The 19,883-nt window shown below is 27.7% G+C and overlaps 1 protein-coding gene and 1 long non-coding RNA gene across 2 annotated transcripts in view; one reads left to right on the top strand and one right to left on the bottom strand.

The window, feature by feature from the left end:
- The window catches only part of LOC107453167 (uncharacterized), a 170,123-nt gene that overhangs the window by 78,305 nt on the left and 71,935 nt on the right, over positions 1-19,883 (bottom strand). The gene's annotated exons all lie outside the window — the stretch shown is intronic.
- On the top strand, positions 6,298-7,772 carry LOC107453450 (uncharacterized). The gene is made up of 2 exons (XR_006224962.2): positions 6,298-6,373; positions 7,555-7,772. It is a non-coding gene; the product is annotated as an uncharacterized lncRNA (long non-coding RNA).

Below are 19,883 nucleotides of genomic sequence, written 5' to 3'. Positions count from 1 at the left end.
AAAAAAGTTACAATTTGTACTAATATTAAAAGGTCATTTAAACAATTTCACGAGATCTGCATTAACCTTCAAAAGAATTAAAATAATATCATCCTAAAGCTTTGCACCTCGTAGTTTTTTGTGCCAATGATACTAATAGTAAATAATAATTAAGATTTTTACTTCATCTTGTATTAGATGCAGACGAAAACCATAATTTTTTTAAAAATTACTTAATTTCTAAAATTCTCAATTTTTATATTATTATGACAAAAAAAATTTTTTGATTAGTTTTCCAAAATGTTATGCATCGAAATATCTATGATCTTTTATATTTTTGCTTTGAGGAATTTATGAAAATTACAAAAACTTATGAAGTTTCACACCATATTGAGTCCTTATTTTTAAATTTCGCTATTCAATCATACATGGGAATATTTTAAATCTTTTTTTCAAATTTAAAAAAAATTAACATTCATGCTTAATTTAAACGTTAAAGCTTACAAAAATTAATTTGAATTACCTTAATTGAAGTATTACTTTAACCCAACTTAAAGAAAGTTAAAGAAAAGTTAATTTTATTATTTGAATGCAGTAACTATGTTTTTAAGTAGTAAAAAGTGTGAGAGTTATCATTAGCAAAAGAACAAAACTGTATCAATTATAATTCTTATCGATTATAAAATAAATCTTAATTGTACTTAACGAATTTAAACTAACTCTTAATTGTACTTAACGAATTTAAAATAACTCATCTACTTTACAACATATAATGTAAAAAAGAATAAACGAAACTACAGAAAATAAACAAGCTCATAATGCCGAAACCGAAAAAAAAATCAGTCCTAATATATATGTTATAATATCAATAATAAAATAATATATTAATAATAATATATTGATAATAACATATTGATAATAATATATTAATAATGATATATTAATAATAATATATTAATAATAAACATATTATAAATATATTTATTTATATATTTATCTCTATATTTTTTTTTATAAAATTTGAGTTTCATAACTGAATAATACATAATGAGAAGCATAAAATAGAATAGAATACTGCACTGGAAAATTCTGTTGATGTTTGTTTTAATGAGTTTTCAATTTTATGTTATGTTATGAGTTAAAGTTACGAACAAAATTTTATAATGATCTCTTCCTTTTATTTATATATTTATTACATGTGAAAGAAAAAAATTATAAATTTACTTCATGTACTTGCCTTAAATAGAAATTTACTCTTAATGAAGAGTTGAAGTTGTAAACTAGACAGTTTTTAATAATTGTTATTGTAATATTTTTTATATATATTTTAAACATGGAGATCGTATCTAAACAGTCTCTAAATCTATTACTTGTTATTTAAATATAATTTTAATATTTTTATGTTATAAATTAAAAGTAAACAAACTAAATCTAAACAGTTCTAACTATTTCTTATTTGGGAATAATTTTAATACTTTTACATTATAATTCAAACGTGTAAATAAATTTAACAGTTTTTAGTAAGAAAAAAAAAAGAAAAAACATTGTAAACTTTACAGGAAAAATTCAAAATTACTTTGGTGCAGAATGGCTGCTATAATATATGAACTTTAAATAGCTAAAACTGTGGTATTTACCTCTTCTTAATCCCTGAAAGTGTATAAATAAGTGGGGGGAAAAACGTTTTGTCATTGATAAAAAAGTATGGTTAAAACTATACGAATACGGTAACATTTACCGCATTTCTGGCTCTATGGAAACACCAAAAAGCTCGGTACTTTTTATCGAAGCTTTACGGTGATAATTTTGGTATAATTACAAAATAAAATATTTTTTTATAATGGCTGATAAAATTTGAAAACTGCGGTAAAATTCGGTAATTTTATCATGATGCCTTGAGAAAAAAAACTGAAAAGGAGACTGATACCACACAGAGAAAAAAAAGTATTGTCAAAACTACCAGAATATGGTAAAATTTACCGCATTTCTATCTCAATGGGAATACCGAAGAGCTCGGTAATTTTTATTAAAGTGCTTTGGTAATAATTTTGATAAAACTAAAAATTAAAGATGGTTCTATAATCTGCAATAAAATTTGGTAATTGTGTTCAAATTTGATAATTTTATTATGATACCTTAAAAAATTACATAAAAACCATTTATTTGATCAAATTTACTTTTCAATTATGTATTTACTAAATGAGGTATAATAAGAGCTATAATTTTAAAAACCAGAATTACTAATAAACTGTTACCATATGAAAGGAAAAATTACCAAATGAGTGGTTTAATACGGCATCTTTTGGCATTTTTTACTATAATTATGCTTTTTTTGTTTATTTATTTCTTTTCCTAGAAATGTGATTACCATACAGTACAGTGTAATTTTACCAGAATTTTTTTCAACGTGTGTGTAAATCTTGAATCGTTCTAAAATTAATATGCTTGCATCATTTTAAACCAGCAAGCTAGCAATGTACAATTTGAGTGGTACTAACATTTCATACGTTTAAATTAACTTAAATATTATTGAATAATTGCATGTCAACAGATGCAACTCTGATTAATAGCTGAACAGTGCTTTTTTTATTTTCTAAATCCATTCTCTAAAAACGATATAAAAAAATTTATACAGAAAATAATTTTATTACTTTTATTTGAAACGGTTTTTACTTAGTCTCTTAAACTATCATCAAGTTATTATGTTCAAATCTCTAGCATATGAAAAATAAACATTTTATTATAAACTTCGAAGCATTTTAACATATTTCATTTGTCAGAGAATAGTAAATATTAAATTACATTTGAAACTTAAAGTCATGAACTAAAGTTAAACATGAATATTTTATTCTTTCTCAGAAAGTAAGTTTTAAGCTGTCTAACATTATAATATTTGTCAAAGAATTGTGGTAATTGTATAAATTTGAATTTCTCTCTTCCATATGAATAATGTTTGCTTATTTGTACGTTCTCTTTAGTCACTTTCCACAATTTTCTACAAAATAGTTCTTAAATTTAAAAAAATAAATTATTTTTCAAAATGTTTTAAAACATATTTTTATTCTTGATCGGCACATTATTTACGACAAATAATATTTTAAAAGCATTTTATCCTTATATAATTCAGTAAAAATTAAATTCTATTCTTCAAGCAATTTCTTCTAAATATTACAATTAGAACTTAAAGCACATGCTTGCCGCTTAAAATACGATTCCAATTTTTTTTTTTCATGTTATGATTTAACAAAGTATTTGTGTTACAGAGCGAAAATCAAAGCTTTAAATTGTGCACAATCGCAGCACAATTTTCAGTGTGCACTCAATCTTAGACCAGATCATAACTGCAATTTAATTAAAGTTTTATTAAAATATTACCAACCAGATATATTAATACATATGATAATAGAGCAATTTAGCTCTAAAACATCTATGCTTAAATTTTTGAATTCAATAGGTAATTGATACCTAAATAAATAAAACTTTCATGTATTATAAAATAATAAGAAATAATAAGTATTTGCATTCCAGTTATTAAAATAATATAAATAAAAACATATTGCATGATAAAAATTTACTACACATATTTGTTGGCTATCTACTTATAAATAAAAAAATAAATAAAATTCGAACCCCTATCGTTTCCACCTTCGTAAACCACAGCCGACCCACCAGGAGTTTACCAACATGATTGTAGCCAGGTAAGCGGAAGGTTTGATTCTTCCCTCTAAACCTAAGAAGGTAAAGCTGGAGAAAAAAAAAAGAACCCTTTGACCTGTACGCTGCAACGATCCCTCCTCATTTCAGACTATTTCGAGGTAAGTCAAATTTAGACTTTAGGCTGGGGTGCCCAAAGTGGGTCAACATTTTTGCCTATAAGGCGGGTAAAACAAAGTTAGACATTTTCCCCCTCTCATCTGCAACTTGTGTTATTTGAACCAAGCTTGCCTACCTATGAGTTACGTCAATGTGTTGCACATTTTATGTAACCATTTTTCCTTCTAACTCTTTCAGAATTCCCACCTTTATGAATCCATCAGCTGTATGGATGAATATTCTATACTAAATCCATGAGAAATATAGTTACATCAATGCTGAATTTTAAAATTCAGCATATCGTTCATGGGCTGCAATAGTGGCACAACTATAAAAAAAAACACGCGCTTTGGTCTAAGAACAGATGTAAATATGAAAATACACACTCCTTTCAGCAGCAATACTAGCACAACTCATCATTCAACTTGAAGGTAATCTTCGTTTATACAAACTAAAACATTTCTTGTGCATTTTCCTTAGCAATGAAAACTTTAAACCCACTTATCTCAAAACATGATTTTTTGAGTTGTACCGCTATTGCAGTCCATGAGCGATATATTTTAATGAATGAATTATTTAAGAAACTGATTTATTAAAAATACACATAGAATTAAAAATTGATTAACTCTTCTAAAATGTATACTTGCATTTATTTTAAGAATTCCCTCAAAGATAATTTCTTACAAATAAATAAACAAGAATAATGAAATAAATAAAAAAATAATTAAATAAATAAGATAATTATTTAGACCAAACGTAACGTAAAACTTAACTAAATTATTAGTTGGTTAAATATAAACAAATGCTTTGTAGTAAGTTTAACTTGGTAAGAAAAAGTTAAAGTGATGTAACAGACATTCGTAATACTTAATTGATTTTATTTTATGTTAATTTTCCAATTTAGATAAATTTTTCAAGTAAAATTTGCGTTATGAGAAAAGCTTTAATAAAACTTCTTAAATATATGAAGAAGAAAAAATAGATGTTGACTACATTCTCAGGAAAAACTGATTCAAATTAGAACGTAATTGGTACTTTGAAACATGATATCGTGCAAATTTCTATATGCGTATCAGGCAACTTTTCGATGTGCATTAAACTTTAAAGTGACTGAAAATCACTTCATTTTTGAAATTTTTGATAACAATGTGTTTATTATTAAAGATGATGATTAAGTGGCTAAAGATGTATTTTATACTATAGTGGAGGAACTAACTAAAGTAGGATGTATTTTTAAGTAATTATGCCTCCAGAATGTTGCCATTTCCCCGAAAAAGCATCTTATCACAGTCACTAATTATATTTACTATGAACAATGGGTATTTTATTTGATCAAAAACAGCAACGAAAAGCTACTCCCCCCTCCGCAATGATGATTTCATTTTTTTTTTTTAATTTCAATAAATTAATTCCTTAAAATTACTATTTGTTTTGCATTAAATGTTACTTTAAAATTTCAAATTAATGAATCTTCATTCAAAATTTGCAGCTAAACTGTAACTTCAGCTAAATTTTTTGTGACAACAATACTGCTTATTGTTTTAATAATAATGTTAGCTAGAAAACTTATTAAGAAAAAAGATTATAAAAATATAGAGTTTTATGTCAGCAATCTTTTTTTTCCCTCCAAAAACACCGTTTATCGTTTTAAAACTTATACTACTTGAAAAAACCAATGTAAAGCACTTAAATACTCAATTCCCTTTTTGCAAACAATTTTATTTTTTCAAAAATACTGCTTATTGTTTCTAAAATTTTTATTAGTTGAAAAACTGATAGGATGCGTGTTAAAGGCAAGAAACACATCATTTCGCAATCAGTAAATAAAAAGAGAAGGAAATAAATTGAACAATGGAGAAGAAAAAAGTTAAAAATTGCTTTCCATGCTTCATTTTTTTCACATATGAAAGCGAAATTTACTTCCGCTTTCCACAAGTGAAAAGAAAAAAAAAATTCGTCTACCCTTTCGTAATCACTACCACAGGCGGTCATCATCAAGACGGGGACAAGGCCGTCTGAAAATATAAACCAAGGTCGAATATTAGATACATCTCAAATAAAACAACAAAAAATTGGAAAAAAAATTTGAGCTTCTTTGCCGACTGCCACACATAACGGGCACGTGTTGTTGCTTCAAGGGGTTAACGGTCTCTATGAGGCAATGCTCGCAATCGGCCTTGGTTTGGGGCATTGGCACAGCTTCTCGCACACCAGGAAGGATTGGATCGCACTTTTTTCAATGATTTTTTTCAAGAGTTTATTTCCCCCCTTTTTTTTATCTGCTATTTTTTATCACCCTCTTTTTTTATTTCATTTTTAGTCGGTTGATAACATAAGAGTTAAGCTTTTTTTTTATATTCCTTTCTCCTCACCTTTTTATACTTTTTTTTATTCGAATAAAAAAATAAAAAATAAAACTTTCACTGATTTTGAGACATGTGAATTGGATGTGATATTTGCTTCCTAATAAAAAAAAGTTATGAATTGTTAATATTTTTTTGATGTTTTAGATAAGATGAGTTTGTTCTCTTTTCAATGGAGCCAAATGAAATCTAAAATACCATTTTAAACATTTTAATCAGTAAGTTGGTATTATTTTCTCTTTTTTTTTTTTATCTTTCATTTTTATCAATGAGAGCAATATCGAAAAATTGCAAAGAGAAGTATTGAGTAATTTACAAATTTAAACTTAAATACTTTTTTAACGCTTACACCCAGTATTTCGTTATTTCCCTTATCATCTGTCTTTCATTTTTCCTTATTATTTTTATTCAGGAAGAAAATTAACTTATGGGGCAGCGTATAATAAGTTAAAATTAATTGTACGTTGTTGTATTATGCAGAATTAAAAAAAGAAAAGAAAAAAGAAAAAAAACATTTGAAATTCAAACATTTAAATGATAAAGATTCTCTTTCCCGTTCCTAATCATTTTAACCTTATCTTTCTTTTCCTTATTAACCATTAAAAATGGCTTTAATGTTGTTAAATAAACTAAATTTTGTTATAGTTATGTAACTTAGTATTATCACGAATCGGCTAAATTATATTCAACTTAAAATAATTTAATCAAATAAACTTGTGTTGTGTAAAATACATATTTAACATGTTTAGAAAAATATAAATATTTAACATGCTTACAATCAATGAGGAGGAGGCGATGAACAGGAAAAAAGAAATACTTTTTCGAGACGAGAAATAAAATAAAAACTTAGCTTATTTTTTAAACATTTTTACAGCAAACCGTACAAGGAATGCAATTATGATTTTTATTTTGAGATTCTTTGCAGCTTCTTACAAGCATCAAAATAATGATTAAACTTTCAGAAAAAGTCATAAATTTGAGTAATATTTACTTATATCCATAAATATTTTATAATACCGTCAGTTTGGAGACGCCGCAGAAGTAACTTTGGTTATTCTCTTAAAAAAAAAAAAAAAGTTTGGGCTTCAAAAACCAGTTATACGTTGGTTTTTAAGAGGTCTGAGGAAAATAAATCAGTGATGGGGAGTGAACGGATCAACGGCCCCTGGCATTCGATAAAAGGGACTACCCAATCGAAGATTTAGGACAAATTTTTTTTAACTGAGTTAGTAAAGTTTTATAATAAATGAAATACATGAAATACATTTATAATGCGCAAAAATGGATATAAAATATTCTTAGAATATACATCCTTCCATTTATTTATTTATTTAATTTGCATTTTGTTTTAATTGGCTTCTTTCCTCCGTTATTGATTACATCCTTATATTATTTTCAGAAGCATCTAGTTAAGAAGATTGCCCCTAGGATTCCCACACTCATACACGCACTGGTTAGTTGTAATGATCGCCAGGTTGGTGAAGAAATGTTTTCATTTCGTGGAAGTTTATTTAGTGTTAAAATAATTCGTGCTAAAAAGCTGTCATCAAAGTATCCTATGTTCTAATTAGCTGACTTATACATGTCTTTAAGCAAATAAAATTTTATAATGAAGTTTGAGAACTTATTTTTCCAGAAAATATTTATAAACAAATAAACAATCTTATTTGTTCATTTTTCCCCCCGCTTCCCATATTCGGTCGACCCTGCTTGTAAAATATCGAAGTGTTTTTTCTTAAATAATCCTTACATCTTCATAGCCCATGATATAAAGAGAATCTGTACAGCGCTGAAAGCTGAATGAAAAAAATTCTGAAATCTAAGTATAAAAAAGCTGATCATTAAGTAATAAAAAACTTAACACAGTTCTTTAGTGTTTTGTATTATTGATCTTATGTATGTATACGGTTTTTTCAAAATTTGAAATTTTAAAGCAGATTACCAATCTATAAATATTGAAGAAATGGATAAATGGAACTATTTAATAAAACATTTTTCTTATTTCCCATTCTTTAAAGTTTCTTTTTCTTTTCAAAATTTTATTAGTTTCATGAATTTAATTTTTTTATGTGTTTTATTTACTCCAGCTCTAAATAGCTCTAAAAGACTTCGCCCCTTGTCCGCCTCCCTCACCAAACCCCTCATTCATCATTATTTTTTTCTTCTTCAAAGTCGATTAAAAATATCATATTGCTTCTAAAATACTTAGTTATTATGCTTTTTTGTTTGAACATTTTGTAAATAAGTTAATCGTTATGACATGAAAGAATATCCATATTTGAAACATAATCAAATTTACTTGGAAAAAAAAACTTTAAACTTAAAAATAAAAAACGTGAGACACAATTAAAAATCATGAATGAGAAAAAATTTACTTGATAACAACATTTAACGATAACTTAGTATCATATAGCAGTTCGAATTCGAAACAGAAATCTTTCTTGAGCCTTTTATTTTATTAAAAATTTTGATACAAATGTTAATCTGGTCACTTTTTACCTTTCACTTTCCTTTTTTTTATTATGCTTATTCATTCTTTTCTTTATTTTTTTTTAATAACAAGTCTTATTTCTTTTGACATCATAAGCGCAAGGTAATAAAATAAAGATCGCGAGAGAGTTAAATGTTTCTAAAACTATGGATATATAGTTATTATTTAAAGAAAATGAAGTAAAAAAATGCGAAAAGGCACTTTACATTGTTGAAGTATCGAAAAAACAAACTCACATTAAGTAAAAACTCAACTTAAATCAAACTCACATTAAATGAAAATAGACATTTCAGCTCTCGTCAAATTTCAACTTTGTAATTGCATTTTTACAAACTGAAAAATGGTTCACGTGATATATCTTTTTTTCCTTCGAAATTAACAGTTAATATTTCACGAACTATATCTAATGTTATTTTTTTTACAATTTAGTTTTTTTTTTTTTTTTTTTTTTTTTTTTTTTTTTTGCATGTTTCTATAAAACTTTGTAATTTTAAGTTATTTTATAGTTTTTGCGCTGGTAAACCGAGCGTAAAGTAAAACAAAAAAAGCGTGAAAAGAATTCTTGAAAGAAGCACTGAAATTGTAATAACTTTGGAAAAAATTGGAATTTTTTTTAAGAAAAAGAAGAAGAAAAAACTGGTGTTAAGTTCATATTAAAACATAATTCTTTTAGAATATCAAATTTCAAATCCATCGTTGCACTCCATCAACGTATGATGCGTTTTTCTGTAGTCATAGTTTTCAAACTAATTATCGAATATTTTAATATTTCATTGTACACTTTATAAATTTTCTACACACCATCATAATTTCAAGTTAGTCTTTTAGATTTAACACTGCAAAATAATATGTTACATTAAGCTGAACACCCAAAGCAGTGGTGGTGCTTACGATTTTATTAATATAGAGAAAGAAAAACAAAATTTATTAACCTAATTTTTTTTCTTGTAATTTTACATATCATATTTCTCAATATTAAAAAAAAATTAATATAACCTAAGAAGGATCACTATCAATGCTTAAAGAACAGCTGTGTAATTGGTTGAACTCAGTCTTAATCTTTTTTATAAGAACAAACGAATCAAAACCCAAGATTTCAAGAATAGACAGAAAACCGCAATATTTTTACCAAGAAATCTAAAAACCTCGTTCATTAGTTAAAAGAAATTTGAAGTTTGACATTAATCGCTCTTTATTTTAATCGCACAAATAATTTGCTTAACATGTTTAGCAGGGATGTAGCAAACATCGGAAATATAATTTAATGACTGGTGTGATCTTTTCAAAAGAAAAAATATCCCCATGGTTTTCTTCTTATTTTTTTTATACATTTTCAATCTGTTATTTGCTTGATGGCCTCGGAGAACATTATTTTGTCCCTAAACAATTAATCTTTTCAAATTAGTTATTCATATTTAAATGAAACTATGGGTAAATATAAATTTGGAGAAATCTAATTTCAAAGGAATAATAAATATTATTAAAAATTTTCTAAGAGACAAGATTAATTCGATTAAATTATTTAGTTCAAATAAACTATTTTCCGTTATCAAAAAAAAAAATTAGAATTATAGAGAATAATAATTTTATTTGTTTAAAATACAAATCAAATTCTTAGACATGTCATACTTTTGATTGTTTATTTATTTTTAAAAAAAATTAGTTCATGCGAAAATGAGAAACCAGTCAAAAAAGGACCTGTTTATAAAATAGTTTACTCCAAAAACTATAATCTTTTTCTTATAAATAAATATTATTAATTAATTAAAAAGACATAAAGGTTATCTTTAAGGTGTAAAGACAGTGCTATTTCAGTAGAATATAAACTCAACAACACTAATGTAAACACATTCTATAAAAAAAATGTGTCTGCAAAATTTACCTAATTTTAACACAAGGGGAAAACAACTATAAATGATATATGTAAAAAATTTCTTTAAAGACATTTTATTTTGAGGGCTTTTAATCTGCGGGAGAAACCCTTCATGGCAAATTCTCTTTCAATTACATTAATAATTTGAAATTTAAAGTATAGAAATAAATGAGTTCAGATAAAACAAAGGTAAACTTATAAGTTTCAAATGCTACTTTTTTTTTCTAAATATCCGATTGCGAAGAAATTACTAGAGAATTATCAGCTAATATTTAGAGTAATAAAGTAATCCTGTAATCTTTGGAGTAAGAAAGTAATCCTGTCATAAAATTCGCTTGATGCAATTCGATATTTCGAAGGAGAAGATAAAACAGCTTTTGGAACTTCATCATTTATTCTTGATTTATCTGAATTCATCTTTTCTTTATTTTAAATTTAAATTACTAATGTATATGAAAGAAAATTTGTCATGAAGATTTTTTCCGGTTGTATAACGCCCTCTTAAGTTAATAGAAATAAAATATTCTAATTACAGTAATTAAAAAACCTTAATGTCAATTTGCAATATATTTTTTTATTTTACTTAATAGTATATTATGATAGCATATAGACAGTTGAATAATACTATTAAAATAAAATTTTATTTTTCTCTAATTTAAAATATGTTTGTAAAAAATGGGAGTTTTTGTAATGGAAAGAAACAAAGAGAGTTCACAACGCTTTAAAATCTAGATAAAAAAGAGTTCCTTTCTTGAGATGTTAGTAATGATTCGTTGTGCTTCTTCTAAATTCACACATAAAAAATCAAGAAAAATCCATATACTGATTGTAAGAATCGCACAATATAAGACAATACATCATGCACATTTGATAAATAATGGTTTTAATCGCACAAAATTATACTCTTCAGTTTTAAATACTAGAACCCAATAATGTTCACATCAAAATGAGAAAAAGAAATATTTTCATACTTTGCTAAAGATAGTGAAAATGATAGTCCACTTACTACAAGTGAATATTATTCGTGGAATTTTTAAGAAGGGTTTGTTGTAAAGCAGGGTCTGTAGGTTCCGTTGTTGATGAACTAAGCAGGGTTGTTGCTACATTACAGAATTAATTCTTATTTATTTCTCTATTGAATAAATATCGAGTTTCAGAGACCTTTACAATCCATAAATCGTTTTACTCAATGGATTTATGGACCAGTGAGTCCAACCTTCAATAAAGAGCATTTGCGCTTCAATGCACTGAATGATTCTTAATAGTATTGGTCTTCAAAGCTTCCATAATTTATATGACCACATATGACAAATTAAAATTTAAAACAAAAATATCAATAATATCAGCAGCAGTTGGAATTTTTGATGGATCTACCTAGGATAAACAGCCAAGAAGTTAAATAAAATGTCATTCAAACAATTATCTCCAAGAGACGATATGATTTAAAGTTTCAGTACCATAGTACATAAGGATAAGTTAAGAAAACTAGAAATTCTTTAAGTAAATAAGTAGTAGGGCTCTATGACAAAGTAACAGTGAAATTTCAATTTTATTGTATAACAAATGTTACATTATATTTACAGCATATACTACTACACTGCTAAAGTTTTCATTCTTAAATTATCCATCCCATTAACAGTAAAGTGTACAATTAAAAAATATTTAAAAAAAAGTTTTTAACGATACGCTATTGAAACCGTTTACCGCTAACCGTTTACTATGAGTACAAAACTATACGGTTTTTTAACCATAGCATGGTTTCAAAACCGAAAAAAAGAAAGATATTTAGCTGAAAATTTTCGTTGTATAATTGGATTGGAGTTAGGTTGGGGTTGAGTGTTTCATCAAATGAACCGGGGAATGTGGTTTAATTAGTTTATGTGGTTATTTCACCTATCGTAAGAGATAGGAAATACTGGACTTTTTTGTATTAAGCAGCTTTATGGTGCTGCCATCTATCTGGCAATGGGAGTAACGTATTCTAATAGTCCAGGGTCACAAACTTAGTTGTGCAGGACATTGGAAATTCTTCATGTGTTGAAGGGAATGGAGAAAATATTGTGTCAACGATGGGACTTGAGCCCCCGTTCGCTCATGAGATTGACAAATTAGCCCTCTCGACTATAATATGTACCCAGCTGCAAGGAACTAAGTGGCTTCATTGGGAAGGTTTAGTTGGTTCGATAAAGTTCTGGTTGTTTAACCGTATTAGGTGAAAGCAGTTAATAAACGGTTTTTCTCGCAGTTAACAGTTGGAATACCATCTTATTTGTGGTTATTGAACTGTTTTGCTTGAATAAGGTAAAATAAATTGTTATTTAACCATTTTTTCCTAGAAATGTCTAACAATTTACCGTTTTGTAATAATCTCGATATTATTTAACAAAGGAAATGTAAGTTTGAAACAAACAAAGCAATTAAGATATTGCCGAATGCATGTAAAACGCCTTACGATTTAGTAAGCCATTTACTTGATAGTTTTGACTTATCACGAGAGGAAGCAACCGGATTAAAGGAAAAATGTTTTCTGTACCAATTGCTATCTTAGAAGGAGAAAAACATAGGCATTACTATGAGATTAAAGGAAAACGCAAACCCTGAACGTGAGCTTGATTTTCGATGTCACTGACCTAGTGCTGTTTTTTTAATGATACCTGAGATTAGAGAGACTCTTCAAGAACATGGAAGTGTTTGCCAACTGGCACGCAAGCGCTCACTCTCTAACGGGATTTACCTTGAAAAACCAATAAAGAGGTCAACATTTAATGTATCCTCAGTTTTAGTAAATAAAACATATTTTTCCTGTATTTAGAAACATAAAACGAGTTTTTGAGTGGAAAAAAATATATCATAAAAACATATTAAAAAGATATGTTTTTCTAAATTTCTTCCATTAAAGTTGGTGAATTCAATTTGCTTTATTGATATTCAATTTATTTTATTAATATTTTTATTTTATTACTATTAAGCTTCTTAAAAACCTATTTGTCCTTTTTTTTAAAATTACACTATATTTTTAAAAAAATATTTTCTTCAAAACTTTATAATTTGAAGTTTAAGTCATACATATAACCCTACATTCTTAATCACTTTCTCTCTTTCAAAAAGAAAAAAAAAACTCGGATTGTAAATAAATTATAACATATATTACTTTCTCAAATATGCATATCTTTCCATATTAAATACTTTGCATTAATATTTAATTCGTGCAATATGCAATATATTTCTTTTTTTATAAGTATTATGTAACATTGTATTATATAGTAATTTTCTTCTTGTTTTATAGATGGAATAACTTTATGCTTTTAATAAAACTTATTAGTTTTTTTCAGGAAATAAAACATTTTTCACAAATGGTTTGAGAATTACAACGAAAATTTCCTGCGAAAGTAAAGGAGGTTAAAGCTCTAAAAATAAAATGTACTTTAAGAACATTTAAACGACTTTCAATAGCTCTACAACGTCAGATAGATATCTCAGCAGCACGCCCTATATTTAGTCGTTAAAGTCTTTTTTGACAAGTTAGCTGTTTCTGCTATATTTCGACCTCACGTGATTTCCCCCCCTCTAATTTCACACAGACACAAAATCGGGGGATAGGAAAATGCCTGAGTACGGTATGCGGAAGCTTACACTTGAAAAAGATGAGTAAAATGTTTCCAGAGTTTTTGGAAACGATACTGCTATTAAATTATTCGATAAAAATTCATTTTCTAAAACAAATTTTTAATCGAGTGTTTTTTTCTTCAGAAAATATAAAAAATGTTTCGAAGCTTAAGAACTTAATAAACAAATTTTACATGTTTCAGAACACATGATAATTGTTTAAAGAGAAATAAACGTACTATTGTTACGTACTGAAGTACGTAACAATAAACAGCAAACAAAATTCATTTGAAAAACTAAAATATGGCAGCTTGTAGAGATATGAATAAGATTACAATTAAAAGAATCGTTAACAAAAATACATTTAGTAAGATAGTGAAATGGAAAAATCTTTCGGGCAAATATTATAAAATATTTATTAAATCTGATAGCTTTGCCTAACTTTCTATAGTAGTTAAAATATTCTGCAATGCGAAGATAAAGTAACCAAAAGCGATATTTAACTACGTGTCAATTCCAATCATTCTCTCTTACTTTTTTAGTGATGAAAAAAATTTAGTTTCTAATTAAAATACATAATAATGATTATTAATGATTAAAAAATACTTAAATATTGATTTTGCTCATATTTTTAACTCATGAAATATATACGCTTTAATGCTCCATAAAAAATTAAAAAAACTGTAGTTTTGATAATATAACTGGTTAACAGGATATTAACTTTACTATTTTTAAAGCAAAATAAATTTTAGTTACTCCTAGTATATCTGTAACTCAATAAGTTTGATAGCGGTTGCAAAAGAGGAAGTTTCGAAACTAAACCGATTTCAACCTAAATAAGCTGAAAGCACATTTCAGTTTTATCATATAATAATAATTAGAATCGAGAAACTAAGTAAATTATGAAATTGCGCTTCAAAATTTTGTTTTTACAGCTTGTTTGTTTAGAATAGATAAGAAAGTAGTTAATCAGTAAATATGCTTTTAAGTCATATTTTGATTTCCCTCTTTGCTCATTTAAAAGAGATGCATGGATGTAAACTTATGTGAATTATTTGACCATCTAAATCAAATTAGATATGCTTTTTCAATAGCGAGCTATCCCTCAGAGCATGTTTCGATAGAAATAAAACCTAATTTACGTACACTGGCGCATTTCTTTCATGATATTTCTTATGAAGGGGAAGATTTTTCCCCTTCATAATAACAATAGATTCTGAATTAATTAAATAATTCCAAGAAACTGAAGGAATAAGTTATAACTTGATTAAAAGTTTCATTCGCTTCAAACATGCAGAAATTGGAAATAACAGTCGACAAGAGTTCAAAAATAGGCGCCCATTCTCAAGACTTGCTTGACGTGAATGAAAAGAAACAAAAGGGATTTGAAATGTAAAACGGAAAGTTGTCGATAAGAAATGGAGAAATAAAGGTGAGAAGCAAAGCTAGGAAAACTCCAGTAGCCGAGAGAGAGAAACGATGAAAAACAGAACAAGAAAGGCCACAGTAGGCGAGAGAAGCAAATCAGGACTCTCAATGCATTTCCACGTGCTGTGGAGTGGTGGTGAGGAACTAATGCCGTTAATAAGGTGATCAGCATTAATATGAATAAAACAATATTCCAGGGTATCAAGATGAACTGATGTGATTGGGGAGGTAATAGTTTTGGTATTGTCGAAATTGAATTTATACCCAAAATGCTAGCGATGAACAATGCTTTTTTATCAGTTTTGTTTCTCATCATTACTTTTCAATTTTTCGTTGGAAACTTTACGTTTTCGAATAACTTTTGTTTCTTCTTATTCACATCTGGCAAGTCTTGAAAATGGGCACCTATTTTTGAACGCTTGAAAAATGTTGATTGTTATTTCAACTTAGCATATTTTTGAGGGGAAATTTTTAATAAGTAATCAATTCTGTATTTCAAACACTTCTTCATAGTTCATACTTTTTTTTCATCAGCAATGTATCATCGGCTTACAAGCGAAACATATTAAGTCAAGATTTTTTAGTTTAAAATTATTAGTCAAGATTATCAAAGAATGGAGAAACAATGTTTCTAACTAGTGAATTTATTACATATACTTTTTTTCTATCTTCAAATATCTCAAAACTATAGTCATAGATTTAATATGTTTCACTTGTAAGCTGCCTATATCTTTGCATTTTTACTTTATCCACTTCTTTTTTTTTCTCAACCTTTATGAAAATATCGAATTTAAATTAATGAAGCATCGAAATTATTGTAATGAACGGCATTCTATTTTTTACCCAGCTCTCAATTCTGCCAAAAAAGGAATTAAACCAAAAAAATTTTTCCCCTTTAAATCTATCGAGAAAATTTTTTCTACCGGTTTTCCTGCACTCAAGAAAAAGTAACCAAAAGTAAAGAAAAACAAAGTTAAGACCATTTCGTTTTTTTCCCAAGAGAGCGGGTATTTATATTTGAATCTTATTGCATTATGTAATTGTTGATTGCACAAAATACAAATCGAAACAGCTTGTAACTTTTTCCGGAAAGTAAAACTGCGAAAGTGAAAAAGAGGACTTTTTAGAAAACGAGCTTCCTGTGTCCTTTCTGAGAGAGAAAAAAAGAAATATCCCCTGAAGAGGGGGTTGAAAAAAATAAGATGCAACAAAGGTCAACAGGTGTTGCCTCAGAAACTGCCATTGGCGTTTTCAAAAAAATTGTTTACGACTAAAAAATATTACAATAAATGATGATGGCTAGAATCTCCAGATGATCGCTTCTTTATTCATAACTTGGCAAGAACTGCTGCGAGGAAATTTCCCCACTTCCTTTTGGTCAAACGTTTTCCGATTTCTGCTTTTTAAATAACGCTCCAAATTTCATAGTAATTAGTAACAAATAGAAAATCGAATTTTTTTTTATAGACTTTCTTTAAGCTTGAAATATAATTTAAGTTCAAATAATCTGTCTTTTCCTTTGCTTCCTTCCTCATTTTATTTATTTCTCTGTTTAATGGTTATTGAAAGCTGTGTGTTCTGTTATAAAAATGGGAAAGGGTATCACTAAAGCAACAACATGAGCTTATTTATTTTCGATTTACTATAAATAATGATGACTAGTATCTCTAGATCAGTGGTTGCCAACTGGCAGCCCGCGTGCTGCAACCGGCCCACGAAGCCTTTTTTTGTGGCCCGTGAACTAAAATATATTAGTTGTCAATTTTTGTGGACAATTTTCGTAAAAAAATCTATATGGGCTTAAATTACTTTTCTTTCGCTAAAAAAAAACCTAATTTCCTCGTTTCTGTGAAATTTAACATACCAACTGTGCAAAAAAAAATTTTTCTCAGGTTTTGCTTTCAAGAAAATTTTATTCAAATAAAAATTTAATCCTGCATGTTGTTTAAAAATCTACTTCTTATTTTAATTTGTAATTCGATACGTTGGTTTTGTACAACTTGATGAAAATCTGACAGTAATATTTAATGTTCCTTCAAACATAAAAGAGTCCCATATAAAATGTTGATAAAGTTGCGGTCCGCCATTTGACTGGTGTTTTAATTGCGGACCCGGCCTCATGTAAGTTGGAAACCCCTGCTCCAGATGATCGCATAAAACGCTTACGTTTTTTTTTTCTTTAAAAATAATTTGTTTTACAACTAATATTCTGCCTATTGATTCGAAAAGTTTTAGCGTATTCAACTTTTGAAAATTATGAGTTGTATCATAAATATCATAATATGTTTGACTTTCATAAAATATTATATCAAATTCTCGTTGTTTAGACAAAAAAAGCTTGAAAGATGGATTTTTTTTTTAAACGTAAAAATGTGGGATTATTTTTAACCTTATTCTACTTGATCTCATATGTAAGCTCTATGGCGATTAGAGTACTTTTTTTAAAAAAAAATTAGGGGCATCCTAAACAAATTGTAAATACGGCTCCTTTTTTGAAGGAATTTTATATCTTCTTATTTTACTTACTCTTCAAAACAATTTTATTTCTGGTGTGTGATTTTCAAAATCATTTTATCTTAAAGTAAATTTCCGGGATTTTTTAGTGTAGGCATTTATATACTAAATCATTTCCAAATTAGATTTGATTTAAAGTTACGGGATACACCATTAATAATATGATATTACTATAGGTCTTGAATTATCATCATACAACTCCTTTTCAGTAAGAATTTAGAACATTTTAAACGTATCTCATTCAAAAATATTTCTTCCAATAAGTCGTTGGCGATTTTTATTTCAATTTAATTGCTTTTTGGCGATTTTTCTTACAAGCAAAAATGAAATAACCCCGATCACGAAGATGTAATCTAAATGTGGGGAAGGAGGTATTAAGCACCCTGAGAAGCAACCCCTCAAGTATTGATTATGAAAAGACTTTATATATTTTCAAGGCCACGCAACTTAAAAAAACCGAAGAACCCCTACAGTGGGGTATATTTTTTAGGGTGGATGCCTCGTTGTTTACTTCGGCTCATTGTTTATTGAGTTAGCTAAGAGTGACCTTGTTGAGTTCACCGAACTTTAGGGTTGGCAGAAGGGCGTACCTGATTCAAAAAAATCCTTTTTTTTTTAATTCAGATTTTTTTTACCCCCCTTCATTCTATCATTTTTTATACTTACATTAGAAAGAGGGGTTTGGAGCATTTTTTCATGAGGGTAAGGATATAACCCTCCACCAAATAGCAACAGAAGTGAAAGTGGAATCTGCGAGAGATTCTTGAAAAAGCGAGGGCTCCTATTTTTTTGAGGCAGGAGACTTTTTATTCGAGTATTATATGCAGATGTTTTTTATTTCCTTCCTTTTTTAGAGTCGTAAATCATTGAAATGCTGTCGCTGTCGATTTCTCCTTCAAAATTTCTCTTTTGATGTAGTTCCGTGACATTCCACAGTATCAGATATTTCTCGGAAAAAATTGTTAAATAATAATTCATATAACTGTTATTTACCTTATTCAAGCAAACCAGTCAAATAACCATTAATAAGATGGTGTTCAAACTGTTAACTGCAAGAAAAACCATTTAATAACTTCTTTTACCTAACACGGTTAAACAACCAGAATTTTATTGCCCCAACTAAACCCACCTAATGAAGCCACTTAGTTCCCTGAAGATTGGTACATATTGTAGCCGAGGGGGTTAATCTGTGAATCTCATGACCAACAGAACGGGGGTTCGAGTCCTAGTGTTTACACTACAACATTTTCTCCATTTTTCTCAATTTATGAAAAGTTTCCAGTGTCCTGCAGTCTTCAACTTGTGACCCTGGGCTATTAGAATACGATACTCTCATTCATGCATGGATGGCAGCACCTTAAATCTGCTAAACTATCTCTAATGTCCATTTAAATTTCTTTTGCACTGTTTTAAAACCATGCTAGTTGTAGATAGTTTTTAAAAAAATCGTTGAGTTTTGTATTCATGATTAACCATACTAGTTGTAAAAGGTTTTAAAACCGTAAATTCAAAAATTATTCTTTACCGTAAACTTTATTTATTTAATGGACAGATTGCTGCCTCTTATTTTACCATAATGTTGGAATAAAAATTCTAAAAGTGCATTAAACGTGTGTAAGCTCATTGTCTGTAGCATTTCAATAGCACAAATACTAGATAATAACTATAGTCGAAAGAAATGTTTTCATGATAAATTATTGTTTATCAAAGATGTTAGTAATTCAATAAGAGTAAATTAACGCAACTATAAATATAACACCCTAAGACCCTTATTTGCATTATACGATAATATATATATATATATATATATATATAT

The sequence above is a fragment of the Parasteatoda tepidariorum genome, chromosome 3 (genome assembly GCF_043381705.1).
Source record: "Parasteatoda tepidariorum isolate YZ-2023 chromosome 3, CAS_Ptep_4.0, whole genome shotgun sequence".
NCBI lineage: Eukaryota > Metazoa > Arthropoda > Arachnida > Araneae > Theridiidae > Parasteatoda > Parasteatoda tepidariorum.
The sequence above is the reverse complement of the archived record's forward strand: the minus strand, read 5'-3'. Positions and strand labels throughout refer to the sequence as shown.